This window comes from Schistosoma mansoni, chromosome W, assembly GCF_000237925.1.
Source record: "Schistosoma mansoni strain Puerto Rico chromosome W, complete genome".
NCBI classification, from domain to species: Eukaryota; Metazoa; Platyhelminthes; class Trematoda; order Strigeidida; family Schistosomatidae; genus Schistosoma; species Schistosoma mansoni.
In genome coordinates, this window is record NC_031502.1 from 25,438,342 (window position 1) to 25,463,239 (window position 24,898).

Genomic DNA, 24,898 nt, shown 5'->3' on the forward strand with positions numbered 1-24,898 from the left:
AAAAGATAGGACATGTTAGTACCAAGGTCATCGTTCAGGATAAGATATGCCAGTATTAGATCACCCCGTATTCTACGGTAAGATAATGGGAATAAGTTGAGGTGTCTCAGTCTGTCTTCGTAGGATATGCCAGATAGACCTTTTACCATTTTAGTCCCACGGCGTTGGACTCGTTCCAGCATATCCACCTCATATTTAAAACAAGGACTCGCTACTTGAATCCCGTATTCCGAATGTGGTCGTACGAAAGTTGGGTATAATAATCTAAACATTTCCTCATCCAAATACTGGAAAGATCTACGAATGGACCATAATACCCTATAGCCTTTTGCAGCAGCAACCTTACAGTGGTTGGTTGTTTTGAAATCATTGCTTAGTATGACTCCTGAATCTTTATAGTTTTTTATTTTGGGTAACAGAAATCCACATATTGTGTAGTGATAGTAGTTATTTAGTTGCATCACCACACTCTTGTTAGGATTCACTTCCAGTGACCACCCGTCCATCCATGCCACTAATGAGTTAAGATCTTCCTGTAATACTATTCTGTCTGACATGCTGTATAGGGGTCTCCAAATCTTTATGTCATCAGCGAAGAGTAGGATGGATGACTTAGCTACAGTTGGTAAATCATTTACATAAAGTAAAAAGAGAAGAGGACCGAGGATTGTGCCTTCGGGAACTGTGATGTTCAAATAAATCAATGACTTCTTTGTATTTATGACTTGTGATTTTGAATTCCAAGTACAATACATTCGTTTGTGCTCATCTAAGACTTCTTGATTAAATTGCGTTATTCCTGGGATTACTAGTCTATACTACAATTCAAATACTTCTAATTATCATAGGAACTCCATTTTTACTGGTTCCCGCGATGAGAGCTCCATTTACTCCTACCCTTTGTCTCCTGTTATGAAGAACGTCACTTATCCAGTCTATGACTGTGTTACGTCCTTGAATCTGTCTACCCACTTAGTGCCGAGTATAATGTAGATTAAGACCTTGGCACGATAGGCTGACTGGCTTAACCTTGAGGCTGATATGCGTGAGTTCGAAGTGGGGGTAGAGAGACGAAAACTATTCTATCCCTGATTGGCTGGCAAGCACGCGAGAGAGAGAGAGAGAGAAGACAAAGACAGCTGGAACACTAATCACTTTATTCCAACCCCGATCTAGCACTCGAATTCCCAATTCAGATTAGGGTGAAAAGTTACATGAATAAATAGATGAATAGGCTGACCACAACGTACAATAATCAGAAAAATACAATTATGTCCAAAACTGGGGGATTATAGTAGAAAATAGGGTACAAAAGATTACGTCTAAATGACAATAGCTTTAGAACGGAAAATGCTATGACAATGAATCATACATCAAACGAAAGCTTATGATCTGTAGAATAGGCTAGGGACAAAAGTAAATGTTACAGTTTTACAAGCTTTGAATTAAATGAATTAACGTCCCCAAAAATAGCTTCCGTAATTTGTTAAGGCTTCTGTGTTTTGCGGTTCACATCATCTTCCCCCTTGACAAAAAAAGTTATGTTATCACTGCCATTGACTGAGTGCATACAGGAAACTGGATTGCGTTGTGGTCGTGACCAATTGGGTTAACTGGAATAAACAAAAAAAAAGAAAAGCGGTTAGACACTAATTACAAACAGTAGCTAAGATATCATCACTGGTATCTCCCCTCAGAAGTATATGCTCTTTTCTTCGGGTCCACCTGCAGTATATCAGGTCTTCTGCGTTTCCGTAGTGATCTCCTGATAGGATGTTGTTCCAGTTGTACAGTTTTCTTAGTTGCTGGACTTCCTATGTCAAAACTGTCCAGGAAGACTTCCTACATTGAACACATTTTCTCGGTTTTCTGAGGAGTACCAGAACTTTCCAATATGTGGTTAGCGTGACGTATCCACTTTTGGCCTTCAACCTCCACCACATACATTACATTCCCTCGTCTCCCAAGTATGCGTCCACTGGTTCATTGTGGAGGTGAGTATCGGAAATCACGGACGTATACTTTTTGATTATCTCTCAAGATTCTACTTTTCGCCCCATGATGGCGATTAAATTGAGATTCCATCTTCTGGTTTCTTCTTCCTACACCATTTTGCTTTGGTTTTATGGCATCGAGAGCAGTTTTAACTTTTCTACCAAACATAATTTCTGCTGGAGACAATTTATTCGGCGCTGATGGATTTGGAGTCGTTCTGTAGACCAACAGAAAATCATCAAGAATTTCCTTTATCTTCCTTTCCCCCCTTGCCTTCAGTAGCGCTCTTTTGAAGGTATCCACAAACCTTTCTGCTTGACCATTTGATTGTGGATGGTATGGAGGTGAACGAACATGTTTGACCCCAAACCTGTTGCAGAAGTTCGAGAAAATGGAAGAAGTAAACTGAGTGCCATTATCTGACACGAGAATATCTGGGACTCCGAAACGAGAGAATAACTGCCGTAACTCGATAATAGTCTCTTGCGACGCGATTTGCTTCATGGGTAGAATCTCTGGCCACTTTGAGTAGGCGTTGACACAAATGAGGAAATGTGTACCTTGAAATGGGCCGGCAAAATCAATGTGTATACGCGACCAAGGTTCTTTCGGGGATGGCCAAGAATTGAGTTCAGCTTTCCGTGGACATCTCGAGGCTGCAGCACATTTTCTGCACGCACGCACTAAATCTTCGATGTGTTCATCAATGTTAGGCCAGTATACATAACTTCGAACAATAGCTTTCATTCTTCCAGTACCTGGATGAGCTGTGTGCAGTTGTTTCAGAACGAGTGAGCGTAGGTTACTTGGAATTACTACGCGATCAGCGAACATAATACAGTCATTTACGATGGATAAAGATTGGCGTCGTTGATAATACTGTTTTAGTTCATGAGATGTTATACGTGGGGGCCAACCACGCCGGATAAATGTAGCTAGTTGCCTTAAGATAGGATCACGGAGAGTGTGATCAGCGATTCGAGCAGCTGTCACTGGAAGAATTCGCGTTGAATTGAGCAACATGCTGCTTACATCTTATTCCACTGATATAGAAGCAATGACAGTATCTTCATTTTCGAGCTTATGATTGCTTATTAAGCGCGATAGTGCATCAGCATGACCAAAATCAGAGGTAGACTTGTATTTGATAGTGAAATCATAACCCAAAAACATTGTAGCCCATCGTTGGAGGCGATTTGCAGTATAAACTGGTATACCTTTCTTAGATCCAAAAATCGATAATAGGGGTTTGTGATCAGTAAATAAGGTGAATTTTCTACCATGCAGCATTTTGTGAAACTTCTTAACTGCAAAAACTAGTGCCAATCCTTCTTTCTCAATTTGGCTGTACTTGCGTTCTGCCGAAGTCAACGTTCTGGAGGCATGAGCTATAGCTTTCTCTGTGCCGTCTTGAAACCTGTGGGATATAACGGCGCCGACACCATAATCAGAAGCATCTGCGGCAACAACAATTTCCAGTGAGGGATCAAAATACGTAAGAAGTAGGTCCGATATTAATAATGACTTTACTTTGTCAAAACTCTCTTGACACTCAGTAGACCAGTTCCATTTTACATTTTTGGATAATAGATGGTTCATGGGTGCTCGGAGGCGATGCAGTCGTGGTAAAAAGTTACTGTAATAACTGATAAGACCAAGGAACGAGCGTAGAGTTGCGACGTTAGATGGTGGGGGCATATTTTGGATAGCTCGTACGTTTTCTGGATCTGGGCGTCGTCCATTTTTGTCGAAAACAAAACCAAGATATTTTACCGAGTCCATGAAAAATTTACACTTCTCTTCTTTTAGATAAAATCCATACTCAGATATTTTGGTCAAAACAGCATCAAGTCGATCAAATAAATCGGACTTACTGGAACCTGTAACGATAACATCATCCAGATAGACAGCGACTCCAGGCAAATTTGCCAACATAGTGTCCATAATTTGTTGAAAAATAGCTGGTGCTGGTTTTACACCAAAGGGTAAACGTTTATATTGGTAAAGGCCTCTGTGAGTGTTAATCGTCAGTAGTGGTTGGGAGACTGGATGAACTGCTACTTGGAGATATGCGTCAGCAAGGTCAATCTTAGCAAAATACTTCCCTCCATTTAGTTTGATAAATAAATCTTCCTGTATGGGAAGTAGATAAGTGTGATCCTCTAAAGCATCATTTAGACCAGTGGAAAAATCAGCACATATGCGAACAGTCCCATTTGCCTTTCTCACAACTACTATGGGAGCAGCCCACGGTGAATAATTTACTGGCTGAATGACACCCAGTGCTTCCAACCTGTCAAGTTCCTGGTCAACGACTGACAGAGCAGCATAAGGTACTGGTCGTTTTGGTCTGAAGACAGGTTTTGCATTTTGCTTTAACGACAAGAAAACTTTGGTGAACTTACAACAGCCCAGTTTGTTTTGGAATACACCTGCATGTTTTTGTCGAAGATGATTTACATGGGATGTGGTCGACATTTTAGAGGAATAAGATGCATGAGATTTTGAGATATTACGACAGCATACTTTGTTTGACGAATTTGATGGGGAATCATTTTGTGAACATGTTACATCGGAGTTATTTGATTTAGCGTCATTATGAGAACTCATTAAATCGGAGGTATTTGATTTGACATCATGATGAGAACACATTAAATCGGAGGAATTCGATTCAGAAATATTACGAGAACATGTTACATCGGAAGCATTTAGTTCATAGACATCAGGGGAACATAACACACCTGAGGTATTTGATTTAGAAATATCATGAGAATTAGGGATAGAATCAGAGCAAGAATTATGAGAACATACTTCATTTAATAAACTATTTAAGACATCGATCTTCTCAATCCAGTCCAATCCCAATAGATCTAAATCATGCCGATTTGTTAGATAACAAACATCAGTGAATTTATGTTCCTTGAATTGTACGTTGCAGGTGACCTCTTCAGTTAGCTTCACTATGTCGCTTGAAGCATTTCGAGCAACATGTTTTGTTGGTCGGATGGGTGGGCACCCTAGCTTACTCCATGTGTTCTTGGAGATCAGTGTAATGTCGGAAGCAGTGTCCAACTGAAGACGAATAGGTTTTTCATTCACTAATAAATTCACATAATTCCGTTTACTTTGAAAACCAACTTTAAAAGTTGCAAATGTGCTTTTGACTTGACTCTGTGACTGTCGCTTCGCATTTGCGCCACGATATTTGGACTGACGTTTATCTGAGGAGCAGTAACCTTCTTTATGACCAATGCGATGACATTGGCGGCATTTGTGGTTCCTGAATGGGCATAACTTCACAAAATGCCATGATCCGCAGAACCAACATGGTGATGGTGGTTTACCAGAAGGTTGCTGTGTGTTCGCCGTCTTTTGTTTGGGAGATTTGGAAGATCTGCATGCATTTATTGAAGCAAGATTGGAAGTCTTTGCATTTTGCTGTACCATCGTGGTATCATGTTTAAGATTTAACAACCGTTGACACTCGGTTGTGACCATTTGCAGTGTCATGTTAGGCTCTTGCTCAATGTGTGATAGAATTCTGGTACGTATATCCATATCTTCCGGATTCTTTAATCCACAGATAAAAATCAGACATTTAAATTGATCTGCTGTAATTTCATTTATTCTAAAACGTTCGCATTCTTTATTTACATGTCCAGCGTATGTGAGATAATCATCAGACAAGGATTTAGATATTTGAAAACACTGATAACGGATGCTGAATAATGAGGATTGTTCACCAAAAATTTTAGATAAAGTTTGAACTGTCTCATTGAATGATAAATCTCGTGGATTTTGTGGCAAAATGAAATTCACATATTTGTTATATTCAAGTGTTCCGAGTCTTCTCAAGAGTAGGCGAACTTCGGCTGCATCATCAAGATTTGAGCATTCAACACGAAATGTGTCTTCAAAACGACGAAACCAGGAATCGAAAATAATACCAGAATCGGGATCATAATTGAATTCACAAATAGAATTTGCAGTGCTGTCATATTTATCTGACTGAGAATTTGATGATGACTGAAATGAGAGCTTCTGCATCAATGCATCTAAAAGCTTCATTTGGTTTGCATCATTCTGAGCTTGCTGGATTTGTAGAATAGTTTTAAGGTCGTCCAAAGAAACAGACATTTTGATTTGAATCAATCAATATTTTAAAAAAACTCCGTCGCCACTTTTGTTACGTCCTTGAATCTGTCTACCCACTTAGTGCCGAGTATAATGTAGATTAAGACCTTGGCACGATAGGCTGACTGGCTTAACCTTGAGGCTGATATGCGTGAGTTCGAAGTGGGGGTAGAGAGACGAAAACTATTCTATCCCTGATTGGCTGGCAAGCACGCGAGAGAGAGAGAGAGAGAAGACAAAGACAGCTGGAACACTAATCACTTTATTCCAACCCCGATCTAGCACTCGAATTCCCAATTCAGATTAGGGTGAAAAGTTACATGAATAAATAGATGAATAGGCTGACCACAACGTACAATAATCAGAAAAATACAATTATGTCCAAAACTGGGGGATTATAGTAGAAAATAGGGTACAAAAGATTACGTCTAAATGACAATAGCTTTAGAACGGAAAATGCTATGACAATGAATCATACATCAAACGAAAGCTTATGATCTGTAGAATAGGCTAGGGACAAAAGTAAATGTTACAGTTTTACAAGCTTTGAATTAAATGAATTAACGTCCCCAAAAATAGCTTCCGTAATTTGTTAAGGCTTCTGTGTTTTGCGGTTCACATCAGACTGCATAATGAATTCCAAAACTTTCCAGTTTTAATTTAAGACCAGAATGGGAAACCTTATCAAAGGCTTTACTTGGATCTATGAAAATCACATCTACAGGAATATTGAGATCTTTTGCCTCAGCCCGATCTTCTCTTGCAATGAGAAGATTTGTCAAACATGATAGCCCTTTCCGAAAACCATTTTGTTCCCTGGATTAAAGATCATGTCCTTCCACATAGTTGATAACAGTCATCCGAATAATTTTTTCCATTAGTTTTACAACTGTACTAGTTAAGATGACGGGTCGATAGTTACTAACTAAATCTCTACTCCCAGCCTTAGACACTGGACTAATTATCGCGTCTTTCCAGTCCCTGGGCAATCTGGACTGCCGCAGAGACATATCAAACAGCATCTCTAAAGATCCAGCAATAACATCTGATAGGGCTTTCATAATCTTAGGATATATATCATCAGGACCACTGGACTTATCATGTTTGAGATACTGAAGTAGTCTTAAGACAGCATATTTCGTAATAACTACAGGGCCCATCAACAAGACACCACAATCCCAATTAATATTTGGTCGTTCCTCATTACTGATAGAAAACACTTTGCTGAAATATTCCGATAAAGCTTCAGCTTTTTCGGTATCATTTCTTGCCAAAATTTTGAATTTTCTTTTGCCAAATGTGATGGAATCCTATCACTTCTCTCAGTTCGTCTTCTTACATACGAGAATAACCGTTTTGGACTATGTTTGCAATCCCTAACCAATTGTTTTTCATATGACCGTCTTACTAATCAACGCTCTACAAGTATTTGTAATCTTACAATAAATGGATCTGTACTGTTCTAAGCCAGTAGAGATGAACATATTCGGGTATTTTTCCCCACATCCAAGAATTTTCTTGAATTGTTTATTTATCTATGGTGGACTATTATTCGGTCTACTTGGTACCAAGTATGGTATGAGTGGGGACGTGGCTGCACTAAACTTGCCTTTAAATATAGACCATGCCTCTTCAACTGATGAGCTGGTATCTACTGACCAATCTATCTTATCAGCACACTCCTGAATATCTGATATGTTAGCTCTCCATATGTTTGGGAGAGGCTTAATCTGATAGTATATCATGTCACTAGCTCTAGACGTGGATGGTAAAACAACGTGATCGCTATTCACTAACGGGGGAAGAATATTTAGGTTGGCAATATCCTCAGTCACATGAGTGATTACCAAGTCCAAAAGGGAAGAACCTTGGTTTGCACCAAAACGTGTGGGTTTGTATACATGCTGCACTAATGCATGCTCCATCACTGTTATCAGGAACCTACTATCAAAGGAGTTTATAGATTCTCTCGTGGTCATCTCAGTCCAACTAATGTCAGGTGCATTGAAGTCTCCCAATATCGAGAATCTGTTACTTGCACTCCATAGCCGAATGTGCTCTAAAATAAAGTCACCAGCTGAGCAGATTGGGCTGCTATAGATGACACCGAGTACAAATGTACAACATCCGATAGTGAGCTCACAGCTAATGACTTCACTAGTTCCACTATCACGGGATTCGCAAACGGAGGAGCGGATATTTATATTATTGGCTATCTATAGAAGGAAGTCACCTCCTTTCCTGTATCTATGTATATCACTTCTTAAACAATGGTATCTGGATAATTCTTGGGTGATATCGAAGTCATGGACTAACCAATTTCCCGTCACAGCTACAGTGAGTAGCCTTAATTTGTCCACTTATGCTACTAGTTCATAGAATTTATGTCTTAGACTACGAGCGTTGACATATAAAACTCCTAGGGAAAGCGATCTATCCATACAGGCCTTGGTAGCATTCGCTTCCAAGAACTGACTATTCGAAAACCCACTAATCGGAGATTATCCTCACCGTTTTGTCGACGGGTTTCTGGTTCAGCTAGTGCCGTCTTCCTTTTTATTCTATCTTTACGAGACATATCCGGTCCAACTTGAATGTCAGGATTTTCGTGACTATGAGCGCTACTTAACAGAAGATCACGTTGTTTCTCCGACCCTGGGATTACCTTGAAGAGTCTACATGGTCGTGGTAGAACACTTTCATCGGCCCCCTTACCTATTCTAACCGATTTTTTGACCTGAACACTTTTAGAGCTATCTGGTAATATGCTACGGATATATTTTCCAAGCCTCTCTAAATCATGGGCTTGTCTTATATTCGGATCTGGATCGTTCGACTCTGGCAATTTACTCACAATAATAATTGATGAGATTAAGTTCTTCTCAGTCACGCTAGGGTGGTATAATGCCTTATTATTGGAGTCTGATAGTGCATTGAGTGACTCAGAACGCGAGTTCTCTAATGACTTGCCAATCAAGTGCGTATTATTTTTAGCTTGTTTTTCCTTTCCTCCGTACTGCCGTCCATTTTTCGTCATTCAGGACAGCCACATCGGGAATATTTTGGGACGGTGACGGTTTTATCCGGGTCCTCAACTTCTACAGGAGATGCATGACTGCTCATGTCAATATCAAGTGGTGACTCACTACCCGTTAGTTGTGACGAAAATTTCACCTTTCTATCAATCACAGTAGGTTGTTTAACGCGTCTTGTAACAGCACTTACAACACTGACACAATCTTTACTGTCAGTACTTGTGTTACTAGCGCAACCACTATCGTTCTTTTTACATGTCAGAGCTAATAGGCTCATAGCATCCTGGATTAATATCGTCTTATTTGTACAGCAGAACATGCAAAGCCAGTGCGAGTTAGGCTTAGAGCATCGGTTGTATGCAGCGGGACTAAGACGGTACACATATTGTGGAACCACTTTTCACATTCATCACACTGAATCCCTTCATCTACGGGGAATAAACAGTTCGGCTGTCCACATTTGTAAGCACTGCCAATTATTGTAATCAGATTAGGGTTAAAAACACAATACGATCTTAATAGTAGCACAAGTGTCAGAGTCTGTGGGGAAGAAGGTACCACGAGACAAAGTTTTCAACAAAATTTCAAACCTTAGCCGAAATAATTCAAGTTAAAGTAAACCAAGTGTGCTTTTTGACGCAACAGTACACAAAAGCAACGATAATCACAACAAGTACGAAATCACTGCCCTTTTTGAAATAATAATAACTAATAACCGAAATATTGTGTAAACCAACTAATTTCTTTGCGCCGGCTTGCTGTTTTTTTCGGTACGGTTTTAAGTATTTGGTTATGTCCGATAAACGGTAGTCTGGTTGCTCTACTGCACTGATTCTAGTCGGTGTAGTACTTATTCGTGGGTTTGTTTATCATGTAGTTTACTGAATGTGTTTGCCTCATGGCAGTGGGGATTCTGGATACAGGAAGCTTTCACGTTACCAGGTAGTAGGTCTGTTGTTTTATATGTAAAAAAAAGAAAATGGTACTTTGAGTGCCAAAAGAGGACGATTGTTTCAAGAATAAATATTCATTCAACTTTATTGTTGATGTGTAAGAAAACACAATAGGCTAAAAGGGAAGCGAAGATGATAAGGAAGGAGATAGGAAGTACCTACTGGTTGTGCACTAAGGAGTCTGGGACATCGTTGCAGACAATGGTAAATTTTAATGAGAAAGAAGTAGAGGGTGCCCGGGGTGTTTGCTTTATGATGTTCGACCTTTCGAGTGTCGCCTTGAGGATCGTGCTGAGGACATTCAAGCAATACGCTCCAGCTGAGGTAGCTTGGGATACCTAATACATTGTATACCATTATCAGATCACTTCTTGTTCTCTCGCAGCTCAATGAAAACAATCCCAAGTGTCGAAATCTGTGATCGTAAGGTTTATGCTTTAGCTTAACCACCCGCCTGGGTTCCCAGTCTCTGTTACAGTCGTAGGGACAGTGAAATGTCATTGAGCACTAGCCAAATCATCCAGCATCTGGGTCACTGAATATCGAACAGATCATCGATCCCCGTCTAAGTCAAGGACAACAAACGCACACCAGTTAATCATACGCCATGGACTGGCCCATGAGATGGTGGTCTCACTAACATCTCTGTACTCATTCTTACTAATATATTTACGTAAGCATGCCCTTTTTGTTATACAGTGTAATACGTCGAAGGGGCAATCCATGTTAGATGCTGACCGTGAGGTGTGACTTCGAAGTTAATATGTTCGTCACACTGTTCCCGTTTAACTCGTGTGGGCCTCCAATCATTCGACATAGATCATAAACATTAATAGTCTACAAAGTAAATACAACATGATTAACCTGGAGCACTTTAAATTGACTCTTGTATCTCAGTGTTAAAGGAAATTTTCAAATTTTCGTTATGTCTCTCGTAATTATTCCGGTGTATGATTTCTGGCCTAGAAAAGCAATCCTAAAGAAACAGTGATGTGGTGGTTTGCGTCTTGCCAGAATGTACTGTGTGTACTAGAGGAAGATGTATAGTTGCTTGAAGGGAAGAGGCTGGATAAGAGAAGGGTAAAAAGAAAAGAGACTCAAAGATCCGGAAAAAGGCAGAAAGCAATTAGTAATCACACAAGACTCACATCGAGAAAGTATTGGAACCGAAACTTGTGACAAAAGAAAAATTTGAATCATGTTGCCGAAACGGTCTGAGAGGAAGAGAATAGTCTAAGCAAAGAAGTATCATGATTCACATGGTCGGGTACTGGGGTGAGGTCATTCGTCCTCTGTGAACTGAGACATACTTTCAATAAGGACCTGTTGGCCAGGTTCGAAACCAACATAAATCACATCAAGTCAATACTATGTTAGCTACTTTCGGAAACATCAACAAGGGTCAACATAAGAAAGTCATACAGATCAGAAGAAAATGTCGATTTTTGAACGTAGAGTTCGCTTTTGCTAACGTGCAAAACATACTTTCCAAACTGTTATGTCATCTCTTTGATGATATACGGCACCAGGACTCAAACACGTAAAACCCACAGTCGCAAACAAAAAATTCAAAGGAAAAGTAGAAGAATCGTTTACTAAGTCGAAAATTTACAACCAGTCACACAAGGATGAGGGATACCAACTGCGGTGAACACCGTAAAAGTTTCATACTGATCTACAAATTAACTTGCGATAACATTTCCATATTTTGTCATTTTAAAAATCCAGGAACTATTCTTGACATTAAAAACTACGCGACGAATATCCCAAATGATAAAATTCGCAAGCCAATATTGGAAATTCTATGTAATTAGTCCAATATCTAGATACTGAAACACCAAACTCTTTAACAAAACCATAAAATGATTGAAACAGAATGAAGAACGGAATGCCATCCATTTAGGACTTTGCAATCTCGAAAACGACGAAAACCCCTGCAATATGTCTGGATAAACACGTGGCCCATGAGAAGGACACAACTCAAGGCTTCGAGAGCCAGAAGCTTTTTATAATTCCGAACTACAATTTTCCTGCTATTTTAGATTTCCTTTGGACAGTTCATTCGGTCGCTGACGCGTATTTGGCTTGAATTATTTTTTACCCGTTACCTCCAGACTGAAGCGTTTCGTAATTAGTAATAACTGCGGACGTTAGTTTAGATACTTGCGGTCTTTCTCAGTCGAAATCTAAAGTAAATTGTTTGAGTGAGGATCAATTCTATACAACGCTGTGAATTTTTATGTACATTGTTCAGTACAAAAATATCACGTCCAGCTATTCAACTACTAAATATTCAGTCGGCTCAAATAATCAGATGTAAAGTACATTGAGTAGATAAATTGGTAAAGGACACGAGATATTTGCCAGTTTCAACAAACAAACTTTCCTTTGAACACAGTAGTATATAGTTCCCACACAATTTTCACAAACAGTAATATTTAACTCTTTAGAATTATCAACAATGAAGTGTTAATAGCTGTGAGTTTGATTACTCGTTACTACAATGGCAGTTTCAATTTCTACAAGAGCTTCAGTTCACGAAGAAAAAAGTGGAAATGAAACAACATGGCAACTGTCATAACCCAAATATGAGATAAAACAACGTTGACGTAGTTCGCGAAAATCATAGCAATTGAGTAGAAACGTGGAAAAAAAGCCACGGTAGCAAATAAATTTCATCGTCCCACTCAGAATTGAAAGATTAATGGAATATACAGATTGAACAGTCGAAAGAAATGATTTTACATACAGAAATAAAACAAGAAGTGTGCGTGTAGAGATTTCTATACATATTTAAAAGAAATTGAAAAATGTTGCAACAGAATCTATGTCGAATCAGTCTACCATGCTACGTGAATCCACTGACGAATACCCCGTATTTCATTAAAGTATCTTGGATTTATCTCACATCAAATAATTGAGCCAATTAGATTTTTATTACACAAAATTGAAAGTGACGCAAGTGAATTTCGAAAATGGATTCGATAATTTTCGACTGCGTTTATGCTGCTTCATAATATTTCGTAGTTAATTTCACATAGAGTAGTCATTCATTCTGTTATAACTTGTGGCCGAGTGGATGCCTCGTTAGTGTATGACGTGATAAGACCGCCAGTCGGAGAGCAGCGAATCGGTTGGAACAGTGACACACGGAAACCATATGAGCAGTCTAAAGTACTTATCGATCCTGCTTCTGCCTAGCCCAGTCAGTTAAGTCCAGAACAGCCCCTGTGGTATGAATCATTAATCTCAAACATACTATGTTTATATACCAAACAGACTGACCACATCGTCACAATAAAATAGAAAATAACATTTGTACAAGATTTAGCCAAATGTGGCTGTGAATGTGAGGAACAGTAATTAATAGACTAGGGATAACTCAAGAATGGTGAATCGTATAATAATCGTTCATAGGTCAAAATAAAGCCTATGATGAGAGGAATACGAATGTGAATAGTTTGGTTACTTGACAGTTATACAATAGGAAATATACACATAGAATTGGCTCATAAACGGATCCTCAAAGCTATCTTTCACTATTCCTATCGGGATATAACACATTTTTTCACTGCCGTTAATTTGTGGTCAGAGCCAGTTATATTTACGCCCCGTGAGAAGACATGCTGCGGAAAAGCACATTACGGTTTCATACTCTCAACTTGGGTCTTAACTAACTATTTCTTCATATTACCGCACTTAATATGTTACTGAAAGCACGATGACAAGTCTTCTGGATAGGCCTGTAGGGCCGAAGAAGTGACAGTGCCCTTGCCAAATCATCAGGCAGCTAGGACACTGAATATTAACCAGTTTGCTGATCCCTGTCAAAGTCAGGGACTGCGAAAGCGCATCAAACATTTGTACACTATTGATCATTCCATGCAGCAGCGGTCCGCATAATTATGATCAACACTCTTATTAGCACTGCCCCAGTAGTAGACCTAATCTTCAAATTACAGATTTGTCGTGATGTGACTGCCTAACCCATAAGATCTTAGATGGAAGCCACATCATCGTCTACACTGAATCGTCCTATCGTAATTAACACCAACATATATGGTGGAGAACACATTTAGGCTGATGGTAGAACAATATATTTAATATAAATAAAAAAGATAATTTACAGAAATACCATCCCATCTATTGTTATTAGTAACGTATCCCGTGAAAGTTAGGCCTGTGAATTAGTTAGTCGCAGCTTAAAATGAAAAGGACAAGAACTGCTGATTGAGTTGGTCTATCAAAGTCAAGAATGTGAAGTGAATGAGGTCCCGGTATACGGTTTCAACACTTAGCCATCAAGTGGTCGATGTTTAGTTTTCGGAGACTTTTGAAAGAAGCACCTACGTATGACCCAGACTCTGCATCATATATACTAGATCTCGTATAAGACCATTGTGATGATGACGTCAGATACCTCTATCATACACCACAGCCAGATAAAAGTGACAATACAGTACTAGTCTGATTTCCAAATGCTTGTCAATAGCGAGGGTGTGTCAGCCGAAGTTGAGTCGAAGGTCTCGAAAGCAAAAATACAAGATATTATTCATTTAGCATCCTCAGTAGATTGGACAATAGAACAGGAATCCCCCATTGAAACAGTTTGGGATATATTTGGAAAGTTGTTCATAAAAGTCACCGCACTCCACATCTCTTGGACTACAGCAAGGGGTCCGAGAAACTATTTACCAAGACTCAGTAAAGAGGTTCGCATCCTTCTCCGTGGGAGGAGAATAATGTGGGAGAGATTTAAGTTACTGAGTACAAACGGAACAAAATCACAACATCGGAAAGCTCAGAATATTTGTGCCTCGACTTTACAAAAACCTATAAGATCGTATAAAGAAAAACTTGTCATAGGGTCCGAGGGTACCCTGGACGCTAATACTCGCACATAAACCGAAAGACAAAGAGAAGAGGAAATATTCCAGCATTATGGGGAGACACTAGGACTGCATCATTAGTGGATAACAATTATGGTAAAGCGCATGTATCCTCAAATTATTTTGGCAATGTATATGTCGCACAGATGTTTTCCTCTTCAGTTAAATTCAGGAGGACTTCTTGGTACCTACATCTGCACTCATTGCACTGAATGCCACTTTCCACATGTTATGAACATCCGAGACGTTTGTAATTGCTTTTTTGCACTTTCCAGTTATAAATCGGAAGCTTTCAAAAAGAAACGACACAAACTATGACCATCCGCAAAATGAATTGATAACCGGTTTGACCATTTTTCTGACCGAACACTTTATTCGCTTCCCTAAGCTGTGTTTGTACCCCTGAGGCAAAATCTACATGACAGTTTTAATACGAGAGATAAGGAGCGAAGTGTTGGAAAAATACCTCGCTCTAAAGTTAGTTTATATGCAGAAACTCGGTTGTACTTGTGGCATTCCAGATGGCCCTGAACAGTAGGGGCTGGTACATTGTTAAGCCCACATAGGTTATTCTAGCCTCTGGACTGGTAAATCTATTCGTTCTTCTCAAGCCATATATTTATCTGGATATACATGACGGGAAAAGTGCACATACTGGCTTGTTAAACTTGACTGCTCTTATGTAAGCATGTGTGCGCACATTTCTTTTCCTAATCATCAAATGTATGAAGCCTAATTTCGTCCAACTATGAATATCGATTAACCCCTAAGTAATTCCAGGGAAAAAAGTCTACCTCCGATTGCGTCCAAAGTGTTGACTTCCTTCATACTTCGTAGATTGTTTATTGCCCAAGGGAAATTGATCCGCGAGGAGCAGGCTGGTTTTTGTTCTGATCGAGGGTACATTGATCGAATTTTCACCCTGTCCCAAAGTTTAAAACACCGTCACACTTATGATAGGCCGAAATTCGTGATGTTTCTTGACATCAGGGCCTTCTTCACTTCGTTGGACAGGTCAGTCAGTCAGCTACACTGTACGATCAGGCACATATATGCATCGATCCAAGTTGCTATATCTCATTAGCACAACAAGATGGACACTTAATTCATAGAAGTAGTTACCTCAATGGTAGTAATATATGAAAGAAAGATTGTATATAAGGACATAATCCAGGAAGAAGGAACTAGTTCATGGAAAGAAAGGTATAAAGCAATTTTAATCTCATGGTTTAAGGGAAGACAAAGGGTGTATACACCGACGCCATTGTGCTCGATTCTGAGCTATGTCGCCCAGAGTCTCCAACTCTTGGTTACGATAGTCATGCGGACCCCGACCAAGTAGTCTGCATCTACCAACATGGCACAGACTAGAAGTTAGTGACTTCAAGGACTGATATCACGTTTTGGTTTGGCTGCCTCCAAACTTCTTCCAACCGTCTTCAACACTAGTCAGCTTTGTGTATCGTGGTAATCGGTTTTCGGGCGTATGTATCTTCGGGTTAGGAAGTGATAACCGCCCCCACACCTCCGATAGCACACAAGACCAATGTATTCATAATCAGTAATACCTTCAAATTCCATTAATTCTTCTGCGTTGACTTTCAACCCTAAACTTCATCTTTTCGCTTCTCTCTATAGTTCAGTCCCCAATGTTATTATACGCTGACGATATAAAATCTGACGGAAAATAACGGGAGACGCAGATCCATGCGCACAACGGGCAGACTTAAGTATTGTGGTAAACTGGTCTAAGAAGTGGCTGGTGCCCACCAACTCGGCAAAGTGTGTCTACATGCACTTTGAGGATACAAACATAAATAGGTACAGCATAGGCAAAGTGCCTGTACCCGTGGTTCAGTCTCACGAGGGTCTTGGGGTGACAGTTAGTCATGATCATAGGACCACGGCCCATTGCCGGGAGGTTGCAGCTAAATGGTTTGGAACCCTTTGGGCTTTAAGATGGATATTCCGAAATTCAGATGCTACCATGTTCTCTACAGTGACGATACCACCGGTATTATAGTTTGATAACACTTCTAGAGCAACACTTGTGATTGGATGGAGCCCACCCAGTGAAATCGAAAGTCAGAAGCGAGGAGGTTTGAAGATATGTTTGAAAGTCTATCAATATATCGAGCAGTCACTGATCTAAACTGGCTAGTGGTCGTAGAAGTCCTCACTCGTGATCTGATGCGAATGCATGACCGAGCGCCTTCAGCTGGGTGAGTCCATTAAAACTAATGTGGTCAGCATCTAATGTTGAACACTTACACAGCTATTTATTTCGGGGATTTTTTATCGCCACAGACCACTCCCCTTTAATGTGATAGTGGTGACTCTTCGACGTGACCAGTCAGGAGTTTAAACACAACGATTTTGTCGTTGATAAACACTCTTCTGATAGCTTGCTATGTTTAGCAGAGTCTGTGTGATGATTTGAAGTATTTGAATTGTAGTATGAACTAGTGATCCCAGAAACAACGCATTTTAATCAAGAAGTGTTAGATGAGCATGAACGAATGTACCGTATTTGGAATTCAAAGTCAAAACAGTCATCAATACAAGGGAATCATTGATTCATATAAACACCACATCCACCACAGCTTAAATTGGAGTGTAATTATCTGTAATCGATTGTACGTCTTCTTAAGTTCATCTTACGCCTGTCCGACAGTGTATTGGATGTAGACTCTGTATTATCTAGAATGCACTCGTTAGTCTTAGAATTAACAACCGAAATCGGAACGCACTCACTTTGGTCCTGGAATTATATACAATCATCATGTCGATTGCGTAGTGAAACCACTGATATCCGGAGTTTGAACCATAGAGTTTCTAACATTGTCCTCCCCCACCAATTAACGTTGGGTCCTTACTGAGCAATGTAATAACCAATTCGACGTTCCTAATTTGCATTATCTTCTTACATCTCACACTTCTATTATTATGTGAGTATTCGGGGATACACACTGATACGTAATTTGAAGCATTCCATCATGTGACTTTGACTTGCATAAAAATTATGATGTATATTCTTTTTGTTATTCATATTAGAATGCACAGATAGATATGCATTGATATGTGTAATTAACACATGTGATTCATCTAGGCTTGATACACCTGCGAAACAATCGAATGAAAAACATGCATCTGCCTCGTACTCATCGGATAATCTTGGAATTCATTTGGATATTCTGCCTGTGCAAAATCCATATACGGGCGAATTGGTTCTCTGATTGCTTCGGGAAAACTTGCTATTCCATCTGATTCATCATACCAATGACTAGGGGTTCTGTTCAACATACATTGTTTGTGAGAATATCCAACATTTGATACAACAACATCACATATATGACTAGAATTCGACTCATTCGGAACATATTTGTCACATTCATTAGGGATGTCACTAGAGATAACTTCATTGTGAGGAACACTGACGTTTGATATGATATCAGAATTTGATTTTTCTGAAATATTTCCCTCAAATTTATAGAGACTTTCATTAGAGAATAATGGATCATTGGAAAAATCAGCATCTACCAAAACTGAATACGGTTTTTGATCATGACTTGAGTCATTCAACATATTATCCTCAGAGTTGTAAGGAATTACATCAGAAATATATGAATCATTATGACAAACCACACCTGATACAATGACACTACATATCTCATAAGAAGTTGGTTGATTAGAAACTTTTGTCTCACAATAATTCTGGGTTTCATTCAACGTTGGACTGCTATGTGACGTTAAACCGCTTCTCGAAGTCTTGGATAAAGATAAGTGATCATTGGAAATACTTGAATTAGTAGGATCAGAATTACAAAATTTAGTATTAATTGTAGAGGAGTGAAAAGCAGTATTAATAACTGACTGAATGTGTCCAGTTTTACCACATTTAAAGCATTTGGAATTACGAAATACACATGAATTACATGGGTGGAACTTGCCATAAAACAAGCATTTACCAAACTTGTGCTCATCTTCGTGAACTGTTTCACAACTCAACAATGAATTGTTATCTGAATAGCCTTGATTACGTATTGGACTGCGACGACGTAGTAAAGTGGTGGAATTCCCTATGTCCTAGCGAGTCATTTTATTTAATTTTTCTCCTTTACCGCATTCGAAATTTGAATACTTTACATGGTCCGGCAGTGGTTGCTTGAGAGTTGCATAAGGGAGTGAAATCGGTTTGTCTGAAAGTGACAAAGTCTTTATTAAGCTGTATGCTTCTTTTCCGATGAATGTAAGAAAATGGGCCACAATATTACAATCCTCAACACCTTTCTGGATCATAGTCCAGATTTCGAACGTTTCCATGCAATCCTCAAAGGCATCAAAATGTGAATGTATGTCCAACGGTTCCACTACAGGCTCCATCGCGACGCCAATGTAGTAATTAGGAGTATTTGAATTATAGTCTAAACTAGTAATCCCAGAAACAACTCAATTTAATCAAGAAGTGTTAGATGAGCACGAACGAATGTACTGTATTTGGAATTCAAAGTCAAAACAGCCATCAATACAGGGGAATCATTGATTCATATAAACACCACATCTGGTCGTTTTCCTTTCTATAAAGGACCATGAATTACAAAATAGTAATAAGGAAACAAAGTACAGTCTAATTTTCGGTTCCTCGTAAGCTTAAACGACCCTTTTATCGTCTTTACCAGCCTTTCTGGAAAACAGAAAACAGAATATGTAGGTGCATGTCGAAGTGCACCCAAACGCGCGTAAAGACACAAAGCAGGCGAAAAAAAGGTGAATAAACTAATACGCTTGCTACAGCGTAAAAGCGCTTATTATTAAAAAATTAATTTTTATTTTTTTTTGGGACAAATATATAAGTATAAGCATATTAAAATCTTTTTAATATACATAATAAAAGGAAAATCGAGATAAAGCAAAATGTTAACTGGTTTCTTACGTGCATAGTCGTTCAAATGCTCCAGAAATCTTACCCTTCTTACAGAACGCGTTGTCTGAAGTTTATTTTAAGATACTGACGAAGTATCAACGTGCGTGTTGGCTGACGGACGAGGTACTACAAGTGTAGGAGCCATGTCGTTCGTTTGTACCGAAGGAAAATCGACGCGGACAGGATTTCCTTCTAAATACGCTGGTCTGATACGATCGATACTGATGCTATCGTTAATGCCATCCTTACTGTCGTCGCAAATGCAACCATTCTGGCACATCAGGACACTCAAGCGCCCATTAGTATCGCCGTAGACGGATCCAACTCAGCAACAATAAGTTAACCAATCCTGGCAACCATTGGCATTTTTCTTGAGACGGTTGCTAGACACTGAATCGAGGTACAGCAATTTCGGTATGGAACTACTAGCTATGTATTGTGCTGTACGGCATTTTCAACACAATCGAAGGTCGGGAATTCACCCTTTTCATTGATCACAAATCCCTTACCTTCTCTTTAAGCTCATCTTCAGACAACTACTCACCCCATGAGTCTCGAAAACTGAACTACACCTCGCAGTTTACTTCAGATACACAACACATTTCCGGAGCAAACACCTTGTCTCGTATGACTTCCTTGAACAGTTTCCAAGGAATCGACCTTCTGAAACTCGCTCAGCTTCAAAAAGGGGACACTGATCTTCAGTACGAGTTATCCTCAACAACCCTGAAACAGATGGGAACAGGTAAGGAGACCTTACAATGTGACACATCTACAAGTAGGGATCGCCCAATCGTGCCGAATCATAATCGATGCAACGTCTTCGATACGTTGCACAAACGTTCTCATCCAGGTGTTAGTGCGACTATCTAGCTTATGGCAGAACGGTTTTGCTGGCCTGGTATGAATACAGACGTGAGGGAATGGGCACGCCCCTGTCTAAGCTGCCAGAAATATAAGGTGACTTGACACAACAAATGTCACTTGGACTCGTTCCAAACTCTTAATGCTCGTTTCGACGATGTTTATCTTTTAACCTACACAGAACGTTTTACTTGATGGCCAGAAGCAGTAACCATCAAGAGGCATTACTATTGGAACAGTGGCCTGCGCCTTCGTTGAACGATGGGTAGCGAATTTCGGTTGCCCTACAACTACCACTACAGAATGTGGATGCCAGTTCGAATCTGGACTACTACTAGGAATCACTCGCCCCCGAACGACCACGTACCATCCATAAGCAAACGGGTTGGTAGAACGTTCACATCGACTACTAAATTCTTCGCTATCAGCTGCAAACGCTTCACAGTAGACCAACGCTCCTCCACTGATGTTAATTGGTATTCACAATGCAGTGAAAGCTGACATCGGATACACTGTAGCTCAACTCCTTTATGGAACGACACTCCGAATCCCAGGAGAATTCATGGACTCTTCATCTTCTCAGAAATATGGCTCTAAACTCTTACACGAGCAGGCTTACAAAGCCAATGCATTCGGTTGGACCTGTTTCCGCTCGACTTCAGTCATCTGATGCTTTCGTTTAACCTGCCTTACCATATAGTACACACGTCTTTGTACGCCGTGACTCACTTCGACGATCTCTCGAAACAGCATATGAATGACCCCTTCAAGGTTTTGTATTATGCCCTGTCGGGTTATATTCAGTATCTCTTGCTACCTTTTGAACTGTAAGTTCAGTACGTTATATACCGACGTATCTGTTCGTAATTTCTCTTTCGCATCGTTATGCTCTAATAGTCACCTTTTTTATTTCTTTTACTTCTTAAATAAATTGACGTATCCTGTGAAGAAGTAGTGACTTAACAGTAACATATGAAAGGTGTGAATTAATTTTTTCTAACCTGAATAAATATTCCCAAGAATTGTTTCTCAATTCTGATTTTACTTTCTTGGGTTAAGTTCAATATAGTAGGACTTCTATTCAGTTAAACATTCACGTGCGTTTTAGCAAAACGACTGAACTTTGATGTCATTCACTGATAGTTAACTACGCCTTGTGGGATAAGCTATTCGCTTGAGCGTTCGGTTGTTACACTTTCTAAATGCGGACAAACTAACTGCCCGTTGGCTGTAGAAATCCGTGTTATTTAAGTTAATTTTCTTAACCCGAAGATACATACGCCCGAAAACCGATTACCACGATACACAAAGCTGACTAGTGTTGAAGACGGTTGGAAGAAGTTTGGAGGCAGCCAAACCAAAACGTGATATCAGTCCTTGAAGTCACTAACTTCTAGTCTGTGCCATGTTGGTAGATGCAGACTACTTGGTCGGGGTCCGCATAACTATCGTAACCAAGAGTTGGAGACTCTGGGCGACATAGCTCAGAATCGAGCACAATGGCGTCGGTGTATACACCCTTTGTCTTCCCTTAAACCATGAGATTAAAATTGCTTTATACCTTTCTTTCCATGAACTAGTTCCTTCTTCCTGGATTATGTCCTTATATACAATCTTTCTTTCATATATTACTACCATTGAGGTAACTACTTCTATGAATTAAGTGTCCATCTTGTTGTGCTAATGAGATATAGCAACTTGGATCGATGCATATATGTGCCTGATCGTACAGTGTAGCTGACTGACTGACAAGACTGCCAGCAACCTCTGTGTTTGATCATCGTTGAATCCAAACAATTGCTGACATCTAGTAGCAACATCATGTTTGTAATGTAGAGTTTCGGCATCGTGTGTTCAGGCATAGCGACGATGATTCAATTAGTGTCACTATCTTGAAACATCGACTTCAGTGGCTTGGACATGTCCTACGAATGTTGTCCCGGAGGATTCCACGTTGTGCATTATCTGCCGGCTCTGGGACTGGTTGGAAAAAGCAGAGATGGCTGGTGCGTTGCATTGTGTCGTGGTATGAAAGAAAGCTTTACAGGACTCCCTGGTTGGGGTTCTAGAGATGGTGCAACACAATGGCTTGGGACGTTATCAGACATGGCTCAGAATAGAGGCCAGTGGCGATCGTGCCATAACTTCACTTTACCTTCTTCGTCAAAGTGAACGTAACTTCCTTGACTGAAAAATCCCTTTCTTTTCATTTTCTTCACAACCCCATTGTTATTGTGTGGTGCTTATGTATTTGGTGCCTTCTTGCACCAATATACGTGTCAAAATAAATGATCGACCATCGCCTCACCCTTATGTACTAAGTTGTTCATTACCTGTTTAAGGCGCTCGAGTAACGTTTGCCTGTTCTCGTGACACTATATAACTTTCTTGCACTAAAATTCGCGACTACCACAATTGAGCTCAGTATTATGACTATTTTAGGATTACATAACATAATAGATCTGACTGGGACCCTACGGGCTGAAAACCTGTTTCTCAAAGGCTTGGACTGACATCTGAGCTTTGTAATGAACGTTTTTGTAATTAGACGTATGTATTAAAACTTTTTCATAAATCTAGCGAGCATTCTTCTTACTGCCGACTATGTCGGATTTGAGACACAAATAATTAGGTCATGTGTGTCCAATCCACTAGAATAACACACCTGAGGTCTATTTGCTTCAGAAGACTATCTTGGTTACTCATAAATATCTATATGTAAGTATATTCAGAATGTGCTTCTATGGTAAGTTAAATTTAAGCCTACATTCAAGGTGATCAGATGAAAACAGCCCTCACAAAAATCAAATAAGATTTGGCGCATATGTATCTAATGCCCCTTTGTACCAATATTTATGAGTTCAAATAAAATAATAAATAAATATCAACGGAGTCAAATGACGCCTTAAGGTCGAGGAATACTACAGTTAAAGGGCGTCTGAATGTGCCTATATTCTAGGACCTGACTTGGAGTGAATATCTGGAACCAGTCAGATGGAATTAAGTCCAGTTTCCAGATTCTACCTAAGACCTCGTTGCTAGTACAGGACCACCATCCCTAAAAATCTCAGGAGTAAACATTTCAGGGCCTGCTGCTCTCCCTCGCTTCAGATTTCCTACAGCTTTTTCAAACTCGTAAAAAGTTGGAGGACTTACATCAATTTGCCATTCAGGACGACTAGGGATCGTGGGTAACTGAAGTGTGGCTGAAGGCCAGTTGAACTGATACCTAAAGTGTTCTGCCCATCGATCCAATCTCCTGGATTGAGAATGAATAATATATACCAATCTTTTTCTGAGATAGTTTCGCTGACAGTTCGGTTCCTAATACCGGTTTCTTTAACAACTCTGGACAGTTGTCTGCTGTCGTCTATTGCCGCTGCCTTTACCATCTCTCTTGCTTTCGCTACCACCACTGTTCACGAACATTGCGTAGGCTTCTTTTTAGCCTGCGCTTAGGCTGACTCAGCTCTTTGTTGTGTTCAGAGCCAGGTGGGATTAGTTTTCTTGAATCTACCAGTGCGTTAGATGTTGTCGAGATCCAGTGTTTTCCCCTAACCTTATGCTTTACCGTACTACCAGATATCACTGCTGTTTCCACACCTTTACGATGTCATTCCACGCTGCCTCGGGGTGAGCACAATTTACATGGCTACCAAACTGTTTTTCTAGTTGTTCCTGAAATATATTCTTAGCTTGCATATCATTAAGTAGAACCCTAAGAGGTTTCCTTGCAGCGTCTTTCCTAAGTCCAGTAAGACACAGACAGATAAGTGCTCGCACTAGAGCATGATCTGAATCTAAACATGTGCTCCAGAATGAGAGACAGTCTTCTACCCAGCCCCTCCATCAGTGGGACGTTGGGGACGAATTCAGGGGTCGCCATGTCAAAACATGTTTTTCCTTATGCTTAAAGTTAGTATTTGCAAGAAATAGGCGGTTATCTGAGCACAACTGCAACAGACGGTCGCCATTATCTGTTCTTTGAGCCACGACACCATAAGATCCACCCGTGTTTTTTCCTTTTACTAAGTTTACCTACTTGAGCATTAAAGTCACCAACCACTATTACTACATCAGAGCGCCTAGCTTTTCGGAGGTCGG

The 24,898-nt window shown here is 39.9% G+C and overlaps 1 protein-coding gene across 1 annotated transcript in view; it reads right to left on the reverse strand.

The window, feature by feature from the left end:
• The window catches only part of Smp_159110, a gene marked incomplete at its 3' end in the record, with an annotated part of 138,521 nt that overhangs the window by 79,473 nt on the left and 34,150 nt on the right, over positions 1–24,898 (reverse strand). The window lies entirely within an intron of this gene.